Source organism: Fukomys damarensis, unplaced genomic scaffold (genome assembly GCF_012274545.1).
Source record: "Fukomys damarensis isolate Sample0158 unplaced genomic scaffold, DMR_v1.0_HiC HiC_scaffold_15, whole genome shotgun sequence".
Taxonomy (NCBI): Eukaryota; Metazoa; Chordata; class Mammalia; order Rodentia; family Bathyergidae; genus Fukomys; species Fukomys damarensis.
Genome location: NW_022900927.1, coordinates 3147312 through 3155747, shown reverse-complemented (window position 1 = coordinate 3155747; position 8436 = coordinate 3147312). Strand labels below are relative to the sequence as shown.

At 37.1% G+C, this 8436-nt stretch overlaps 1 protein-coding gene across 10 annotated transcripts in view; it reads left to right on the top strand.

Moving 5' to 3' along the window:
* Caprin2 (caprin family member 2) overlaps positions 1 to 8436 on the top strand; it is a 53315-nt gene that overhangs the window by 26191 nt on the left and 18688 nt on the right. The gene's annotated exons all lie outside the window — the stretch shown is intronic.

The window sequence follows — 8436 nt, the reverse complement described above, 5'->3', positions numbered from 1 at the left end:
TGGTAGCAGAGATTGAATTTAGGTTGTTGCATTTCCAAGGCAGACAGTGGAACCACTGAACTAAATCCCCAGCCCCTTTAGTTTTGATATCAGGGTAGTGTTTGCTTCCAGGAATCAACTTGGGAGTCTTGCTTCCCTTTCAGTTTCATTAAAGAGCTTGAGAATTAGCAGCATTAGGTCTTCTCTAAACTTCTTGTGGCATTCAGTGGTGAATACATTGGGGCCTGGGCTTTTCATTGTTGGTAGGTTTTTCATTACATCTTCAATTTCATTGACTGATGCTGTTTTATTTATAATTTTTATATCTTTATGATTCTCCTTTGGTAATTCATATGTATTTCGGAATCTGTCCATTTTTTTGTGTGTGTTTTCCATCTTACTAGGTTCTTGAAGTAAGTATTGATCTAGATTTCTGCAGGGTCTGTTGTGATTTCACCCTTTTCATGCCGAATTGCATGGATTTGAGTCTCCTCTTTTTTTTAGATAGGGTTGGCTAAGGATTTGTCAACTTTATTTTATTTTATTTTTTGGTACCAGGGATTGAACTCAGGTCTTTGTGCTTGCAAGGCAGCCCACCGAACCGCTGAGCTAAATCCTTGGCCCTTGTCAATTTTATTTAATCTTTTCAGAGAACCAACTCTGATTCATTGATTCTTTGCATTGTTTTCTTAGTCTCCTTTGCATTAATTTCTGCTCTTGCATTAATTTCCTCCTTTGTATGAGCTTTGGATGTGGCTTGCTTTTTTGTAGAAGCTTGAGGTTCAGCATTAGGTTGTTTATTTGGGCATAGTCTGTTTTTCTGATACGGGAATTAACTGATACATATATAAATTTCCCTCATAGGACTGCTTTCATTGCTTCCCATAAGTTCCAGTATGTTGTCTTGGCATTATAGTGTAATTGTAGAAACTGTTTGATTTCTTCTTTAATTTCATCTGAGACCCATTGGTTGTTCAGGAGGGTGTTATTTAATTTCCATGTGTTTATGAAGTTCTTGAGGTTTCTTTTATTGTTAATTTCCAATTTCTTTGTACTGTGGTCTGATAGTGCATTGGGTAATTTCTTTTCTTTTTTTTTTTTTTTTTTTTTTCTGAGACGGCGTCTTACTGTGTAGTTGAGTCTGACCTGGAATGGAACTCACTATATAGCCCAGGCTGGTCTCAAACTCACAGCGATCCTCCTGCCTCAGCCTCTCGAGTGCTGGTATTACAGGCATGCACCACCACGCTCGGCATGCATTGGGTAATTTTAATTCCTTTGAATTTAAGCATCTTCTATGAGGTAGTACATAGTCTATTTTGGAGAACATCCCATGTGCAGCTGCATAGAGTGTGTATTCTGATGTGGGGTGGGACACTCCACACATCTACTAGGTCTGTTTGTTCAAAAATTTGGTTTAGTTGTGATCTTTCTTTGTTGATTTTTTTGGTCTACTTGATCTTTCTATTTGTGACAGTGGAGTATTGAGGTTCCCATTACAGTTAGTGCTTATCTGATTATTCCTGTTCATTAATATTTGTTTTATATAGTTAAGTGTGCTGGTTTTTGGTGCATATGTATTTGTTATCTCTTCCTTTTGGATCGTTCCTTTAAAAGCATGTAGTGACCTTCTTTGTCTGTCTTAATCAGTGTTGATTTGAGTTGAAGTCTACTTTGTCTGCAAATAGAATAGCTGCCCCTGTTGTTTTCCATATTCCTCTTCCATGTATTGTTTTCCATCCTTTGACTTTCAGTCTTTGAATTAAATGTGTTTCTTGTAAGTAGTATATTGTTGGATCTCACTTGATCCACTCTGCCAGTCCATTTTTTAATTGGTAAATTGAGCCATTAATATTGATGGTTATGACTGATATATGTTGCTTTATTCTTGTATTATTTTCCTGTTGTAGGCTCCCCTTTTTCCTCCTCTGTTTAATTTTTTGCCTGGTGGGTTGATTTTGTTGGGCTCATGGAGTTGTAATCCTTGTTAGCTCTTTCTAACTTCAGAACACTTTTCAGTGTTGGTTTGGTGTTCATGAATTTCCTCAGGTTTTTTTTTTTTTTTAATGGAAGTATCTTAATTGTCCAATTTTGAAAAACATTTTTGCATGATACATCAATCTGGGTTGGAAGTTCTTTTTTTTTTCTTTTTATTGAGTTTATTGGTATAATCTAGGTATACAGTACAGTTACATTCATTATTGGGATCCTGTACCTTTACATGATATGTCTTGATTCTCATTTTTTCCCCTCGTCCCTGCCCTTCCTTCACCCCCTCCTCCCTTCCCCATTTACAAACACTTTATTTCCATTTTTTCATTTTCTAATATTTTTTTCCTCTCCCTTATTAACTTTCCCCCACCCTTCCCACTTTCCCTACACCTTTAGCCCTTTACTTCCTATTTCACATTATTAATTATCTCATTAGGATATTGTGTATTATTATAGTTTTTCACACCAGAGAAACTATTCAGTATTTCAGTTAAAGAAATCTCTGAACATTAAAAAATAGGGAATCCTAAAATAAAACTAAAAAGGAAAGTAAAAGAGAAAAGGCAGTGATGTAAAATTAAAATAATCCTTAATTCTGAAGATGAAAATGGTCCCTGAACATATTTAAATTGCTTCTTGCTCTTGTAGTCTTATATTATTCTTTTTTTTCATTATTTAGAGAATACTTTATTAGTTTCTGTAATCAAACCCACGTAGATATGGCCTTACATATTTAATACAGTGTGTTACCCCTGTACAAATGGAACAAAATAAACATTTCTAGACCCATATGGCTGTTAATTTTTGTACAATGCCAACTCAACACAGTAAATTGGGATAACTTTTTCCAAAGTTGACAGCACAGTTAAAGTTTCCAAAAATTCAAATTATATATATATATTTATATTTATATAAAAAGACCAATAATAGCAGTATGTTATGCATCAATAGCAGCAACAGCTTTTCCAGGTTCTGGAATCATCTGAACAAAATTATAAGCATTCAGCACACTCCATTAAAAAAACAAAAATAAAACAAAGAAAAGAATAATACCCAGCAAACAGCGAAGTTCTGTTGCTGTTGTGGTACCTGGCACCATTTTTTTTATTAGCATCTTAATCATCATCTGGAAAGAGAACATTCTAGAGTAACATCATTAAAAATAGCTCTGATAGGGCCGGGGATTTAGCTCAGCAGTTTGGTGGCAGGCAAGGACCTGAGTTCAATCCCTGGTACCCCCCCCCAAAAAAAAAGCTCTGATAAAGCACGGTCACTACTGTGTATCATAAAGCAGGTACAAGGTATGATACAGTACTGTCCTACATCTATAATACTAGAATTAGTTTTGGTTTGAAATTTACTTTGTCTGCAAATAAGATTGCTTTTTTCTGGGCTCCTGTCACATGGAGAATTGTTTTCCATCCTTTCATTTTTAGTCTATGGGCTTCTTTTTGCACTAGGTGTATTTCTTGTATAAAACATATTGTTGGATTTTGCTTCTTATTCCATTCTGCCAGTCTATTTCTCTTGATTGGTGAGTTGAGGGCATTGACATTGATGGTTATAACTGATATGTGCTGATTTATTATTGTCCTGTTATTGGCCTTTCATTGACTCTTTTTACTTTTTCACCTTCTTTTAGTTTCTTGCCTTGCCTATTTGATTTGCTCTGTTGGGCCTCATGGTGGTGTTAACTTCATTGTCTTTTTCTAGGATCTTGTTTAGAATTGCTTGTAGTGCTGGTTTGGTATTCATATAATTTCTCAGGTGTTCCTTGTCGTGGAAGTGTCTTATTTCCCCATGTATTTTGAAAGAGAGTCTTGCAGGATACATCAGTCTAGGTTGGAGGTTGTTCTCTTTTAGGACTTGAAATATCTCACTCCAAGTATTTTGAAAGAGAGTTTTGCTGGATACATCAGCCTAGGTTGGAGGTTATTCTCTTTTAGTACTGGAAATATCTCATTCCAGGCTCTCCTTGCCCCAAGGGTTTGTGTTGAAAAGTCTGCTGTGATTCTGATGGGCTTTCCTTTGCATGTGATTTGTGTCTTTTCCTTTGCATGTGATTTTTTTCTTTTCTCTTACTGCTTGTAGCATTTTGTTCTTCTATTGGGTTTCTGGGATCTTGATTATTACATGTCTAGGTGTAGATTTTTTTTTTTTTTTTGATTGTGGCTAGTTGGGGTCCTATATGCCTCACTTATCTGAATGTCAAATTCTTCCCCTCTGTTTGGGAAGTTTTCTGTCATTGTGTGAACAGCTTTTTTAAGTCATTTGTATTTTCTGTTGCTACTTCATGGATTCCTATCAGTCTTATGTAATTGCTACTGCATGGATTCCTATCAGTTTTATGTTATTCTTCTTTGCATCATCTAGGAGTTGTTGCATCGATTTCTCATGATCCCCTACTGTTTTTAAGAGACCTCTCTTTTCATGGTCACTGACTGCAATCTTACCTTCTATACCTGAGATTCTGTCTTCACATTCTTTTATTCTGTTGCATACGCTTTCAATGGAGTGTTTAATCTCCTGGATATCTGTTTGAATCTGTTTTTTTTCCTTTTTATTGAGTTTATTGGTACAATCTAGGTCTACAATACAGTAACATTCATTACTGGGATCATGTACCTTCACATGACAGGTGTTTGAATCTGTTTGATGGATTCCATTGCTTTCCTATGTTGGGCGTTTATTATTTCCATTTCTTTCTTATGCTGGGCCTTCATGGCTTCTATCTTGGTCCTGAGCTCATCTATTTTTTTGTCAGTTTCTGTTCTAGAGTCTTGAATCACAACTTTCATTTTGCTCAGCAAATCTATTGTTTTCTGGGAAATTATTTCTGTTTTGAATTTTTCTAGAGCCTGATTGATCTGTTTTGTTACTTCCTGTGCTTTGAGTTCAGGGTGTCCTGGTGGTTCACTATGGGCCTTTTCATCCTCATTTGCCCTACTGTTTGCCATTGGTGAACTGGAAGTCTGTCTTTGTGTCTTGCTTAAGTGTTTTCTCATTTTTATTTTTGTTGTTGAGCTGTCCTTGGTTTAATCTCTGGGTTATCACCCAAATCTTCGTGATATAGTTGTGCCCTAGCTTCTGTGTCTCTAACGACCCACAGACATTCTCATCTTCATAACATCAGAGAAAACAGCTCATCAAATCAACCACAATCCTTTATCCCAACTAATACAATCAGCAACACAATATGATCAAGCGCAACTTGGAAACTGACCACCTGTGGTAGTCAGTAGTCTATCACCCTTAAACCATTTGAATTAAATTGAAATCAAGAAGCAGTCCAGAACATGTCTGCAGTGAACAAAATTTCAGTATAGTGTATTTACCATTTAATGGCTCAGACAGAGCGAGGATGCAAGACCCCTGATCTCAGTTAGCTGATGGCTGAACTCCATGACGCTGACTGACCTCTGGCTGCAAGGACCAGATTGAGTTCCCCATCCTTCTGAATGGTTGAACTCCACCACGTTCTATTACAGGTTTCCCACGCCCTTTCTTTAAAGATGTTCAAAGTTGGGAACACAGAAAAATACCCTTTATGACCACCTCTGCCTCTGCAGAGTGGGTCCAAAGACTGGCACAGTCAGGAGGTCTGAGAGTGTGTTGGTGGGGGGGGTTGTTAGGGGAGTTGTGGGGCTTCAGGGGTGCCCGCGTGGCTACCTTCTTGGCACTGGAGCGATGGTGGCTCTGGTGGGAGAGGGCGTGGATTTCCTTCCTGCAGTGAATCAGGGCCCAGGCAGCCTTCCTGGCGGTGGAGCAATGGTGGCTCTTGCTGAGCGAGATTGTTTTCTTTTAGGGCTTGAAATACTTCATTCCAACCTTTCCTTGACTTGAGGGTTTGTGTCAAAAAGCCTGTTGTGATTCTGATGGCTTTCCTTGAAAGGTGATTTGTTTCTTTTCTCAAATAGCTTTTTTTTTTTTTTTTTTGTTACTGAGGATCGAACTTGGGTCCTTGAGCTTGTGAGGCAGGCAGCAGAACCACTGAGATTAATCCCTGGCCCTGTAACAGGTTTTAATATTCCATTGTGTTGCATTTTTGGAATCTTAACTATTGGATAACTTGGTGTAGATTTTTTTTAATAGCTAATTGTAGTTCTTTATGCCTCTTTTATCTGTATGTCAAATTATTTTTTTCTATTTGGCAAATTTTCTGTCATTACTTTTGTGAATAGGATTTTTATGTCATTTATACTACCTCTTGCTTTTTCATTGACTGATCAATCTTACGTTGTTATTCTTTGTATCAGTTAGCAGCTGCTGGATTGATTTCTGTGATCCCTTGCTTTTTTTTTTGGTACTGGTGATCGAACTTGGGACCTTGTATTTGCAAGGCAGGCAGCAGAACCATTGAGCTAAATCCCTGGCCCAATACCTTGCTATTTTTTTTTTTTTTATTGAGTTTATTGGTACATTCTAGGTATACAGTACATTTACATTCATTACTGGGATCTTGTACCTTTACATGACAGGTCTTGGTTCTCATTTTTTCCCCTTGTCCCTGCCCTCCCTTCACCCCCGATACCTTGCTATTTTAAAGAAATCTTTCTTTTAAGAAATCTGCAATCCTGTCTTCTATATCTGATGCTCTCTCTTCACATTGGCTCATTCTGCTGTGTATACTTGCAATGGCATTTTTAATCTCCTGGATATCTGTTTGTATCTGTTTCATGGATTCTATTTCTTTCCTATCTTGGGTGTTCATGCTTTCCATTATTTTTCTAAGCTCTATTTTTTTTTCTGTGTCTGTTGTAGAGTCACTAACCATGTCTTTGATTTTGATCACCATTTCTAGTTATTTGAAAACTCTGCTTAGATTTTTTTTTCCCAGGGCTTCATTCATCTGCTTTGTTACTTCCGTACTACTTCAGAAATCCAAGTGTGTGGGTTTTGAATTGTTCTACCTCATTCCTCCTGGGTTTGCTTTTGAGTTTTAAGTTTGAGGTTACATCTTGCTTATGTGTCTTCTCATTTTCCAGTTTGTTTAATTCCTGGTTTGATGCTTGTAAATTGCTTATGGCAAATACCTTTATTTTTAGTATTTAGAACCTTTAGGAAATAACTACTTCTCAGAAGTGTTTTTCAGGTGTAGCTGGCTTTTGGGTTTTGAGTCTATTGCAAGATCCCACCTCTCCAGTTTATTGGGGGATGAGAAGTTACTGCCCATTTTGCTTAGCCCTTGGTTCTTTGGCACTGGCACGTAGTGTTGTTTATGGGCAATCTCAGTCATGACATACCGGGAAGAACAACTCATTAGAACAATTATGTTACCTAGGCCAGAGTAGTACAGTCAGCAACAATGATACATCACATATAGCCTAGAAAATGACAAACTGATAACTATTAATTTGCCACCTTTAAATGTATGAAGTAGAATTGTACTTATATAACAAAATCTAAAGCAGACCAGAAAATTGTATACATTAATTGTACCCCCCATATGGCAGTTCTCCTCACAGGAGAAAATTTAAAGGAGGTTGTTTACTACTCTGCTATCTTCTGGAATCTGCCTATTATTAAATTTTAAGCTACTTATTTGCCACAATTTGTAATGCAGACTTTTTGCTAACAAGTCTACTAAGAAATGTGAATATATCCTCTAGTGTTCTCAATTTCTGTGTAGTCCTCTTTGTTCTTGGGTGCCATTTCATCCAACTGTTTTCTGAAAGTCTTAGGTGCTCCAAAAGCATGAGAAAACATTTTGTTCAAGAAAGTAAAACATTTCATTTTATAGCCTACCTTTAGCTCAATTCCACATTATAGAAAGACAATTTTATCATTGTCTTTTGTTTTTGTTTCCCTCTGTTCAAGTGCTGATATTATTGTCTTCCTGGTCCTGTAGTAGATTGATAGCCTTATTTCATTAACCAGATAACAGACAACAGTGGTAGTCTAATAGCAGTTTTGAGAAACTTATACAGTATTTAAAAACCCAACTTAACACCTCAGTTAAGCTGTGTTTAAAAAAACCTGATTTGAAATTCTGCATACATTAATGCTGAACCTTTACCATACCAGTATATTGAGAACATCATGTTTGTTAAGAGGGATTTAAAACAAGTTCATATTGAATTCAGACAGCATTGTATTGACATTTCAAGGCCTTTCAGTAACTGCATGTACCCATGTCCGTACAATGTAGTGTTTGTACACCTGTCTTGCTATCTCAGCTATCTAGACTGTGACTAATAGGCTAGGGCAAAGTAGAGCTCAAAGCTTAGATTAGATGACATGAAATTAATCACTAATGCTCCAGTTTTTCTCCCCAAAGGAGCCCTTCTTTATTTACTTAAGGTCTGTTAACTTATCTCGTACCTTTGCCAAGTTTAGCTGGGTGGGTTCTCTGAATTAGAAGGCTGAGAAGGCATGCTGATGAAGGCAAGCATGCTGATGGCTCTAAAAAGTAACTGTGAGATGAGCATGGCGACATACACCTGTAATCTCCAAACTCTGGGAGGC